The 1,820-nt window shown below is 48.1% G+C and overlaps 1 pseudogene; it reads right to left on the bottom strand.

Moving 5' to 3' along the window:
• Positions 1–828: 828 nt before the first annotated feature.
• LOC108515256 (uncharacterized) lies at positions 829–1,564 on the bottom strand (annotated as a pseudogene).
• Between the last annotated feature and the right edge of the window lie 256 nt (positions 1,565–1,820).

The raw sequence follows: 1,820 nt of genomic DNA, 5'->3' as shown, positions 1-1,820 counted from the left end.
CCCCTGTGAACTCAGATCCCCTGGTTCACAAGTGGCGGCTCTGCAGAGCTCCATGGTGGGTGACTGTGGGTGACAGCAAAGACCACCACCTGATATTGTGTGAGCTCAGACGAGTCCCTTCCGCTCTCAAGGCCTTAATTTTCTCAACCCCAAATGCTAAGCATCGACTAGACTAGCATTTCCCAAAAATCAGTAATTTCTGAACCGCCACCATCATTTTGTCCTGACCCAGCACCTGTACTATAATTCAAGTCCCTATTTTTCTTTTTCTGTGAATCACCTCATTTTTCTAATGAGACATTTAACTAAAAGGAAACTTGATATCATTATCCTAAATGGAAGTTGGTGTTCCTTGCCATTAATGAAAGGTAACTACAGAAATAAATACCTTGACCACAAGTGAACATTGCTAAATTCCAGCCAGATACTGCTGCCTGCTGATGGCTTCAAGCCTGAGGCCTCTCTCTCTTTGTTCAAAAGGGAGCTTAGAAGTGTCAGGAGGTGCTAAAGACTCTTAGCGCCAGATGAAGAATTTTCCTTTGATCTAACCAGAGGGGAATAATTTTCAAACTATATAAATCGATGCCCTAAAATCTAAAATCACCTTCCCCTCAACCAGCAGCTTGGATGAAGAAGCTGGGAACTTGGAAAGGCACTGGTTTAGATCTTTCCTACAAATCTTTACTTTTGAGTGATGATATAAAGCTCTAGATTGTTTCTGGAGCTTTCTGCCAAGCTACCCAGCATTTGGCCAAGTGTGGTGCCAGGAACACCTGTATTACAGTCCTGGGACCCCAACCTGGACCTACTGAGTCAGAGCCTTTGGATTTGGGGCTCCAGCACCTGCCTTTGTAGCAAAGGCTCTTTGAAACTGGCATTTGAGGGGGCTTCACCCAAGTTAGAGGAACAAAATGTGGCACTCATCAGAAGGCCTACGGGAACAGACCAGCCTTGAATGAGGGCTGGAGCCTTCAATGAGAGTGGACCGAGAATCCAATGTGGTTAGTGCTGGCGGTGTCGGCCGCTGTGCACTTGTGCAAATAAACGATTGTCTTCTGGATAAGGTAGAGATAGATGCCTGGTGGACTTATTCCGAGCCGTAGAAGACCCAGCAAATTCCTCTGACTTTGTCCTCAGAATGGTGTAGAATGAACTCCACCCCTTGGATCCCAGGAGAAACCTTAAGGAGTTGGATTTTATTGACGTCAAGTAGGAAACATTCCTGTGTTCCCAGGAAGGGTGAGGTTCTGTGCCAGGTTAGGATAAGATTACTGAAACTTCTGAGAGAGATAGAGCTCTTTCCGCTGAGAAGCGTCGGCCTAGAGCTGTGAGCGGGGCTGGGGTACCGGGCTGGCCCTGTCTCTGCTCTTGCAGTTTCACTGGGAGGGGTCAGCTCTACCCTCTCTGCCAACAGAAACTTGGAAGCAGCTGTGCCTTTCTGCCTCCCGCTCGCCCTCCCAGCAGGTCTGATCAATGTCCAGTTTAAACCAGGACATTTCTTCTCGCTGTGGAGCCTGTGAACACATGGCGCTCTGGAGCCCAGCTTCTCCTTGTTCGTTGTCATGCAGGTACTGCCGTTTGGAGAGAAAAGTCAGGTTGGGGGCCTCTGCTGCAGCCCCCCTCTTTGAAAACCAGATGAATTCCAAGCAAGGGCAAAGATGATCATGTATCCTGAGAGGTTCCAAGTCTCTGTGCCTCGCCTCCTCATCTGAGGCAAGGTAGCCATTGTCCCATCCTCATAATATGGCTAGGAGGAGGGAATCAAGTCAAGTCTACAAAGCACTGAGGACACACACACTAAATAACAGAAGCTGTTCTGG

Source organism: Rhinopithecus bieti, unplaced genomic scaffold, assembly GCF_001698545.2.
Source record: "Rhinopithecus bieti isolate Rb0 unplaced genomic scaffold, ASM169854v2 scaffold_33652, whole genome shotgun sequence".
Taxonomy (NCBI): Eukaryota; Metazoa; Chordata; class Mammalia; order Primates; family Cercopithecidae; genus Rhinopithecus; species Rhinopithecus bieti.
Note: the sequence above shows the minus strand (reverse complement) of the source record. Positions and strands in the feature narration are given on the sequence as shown.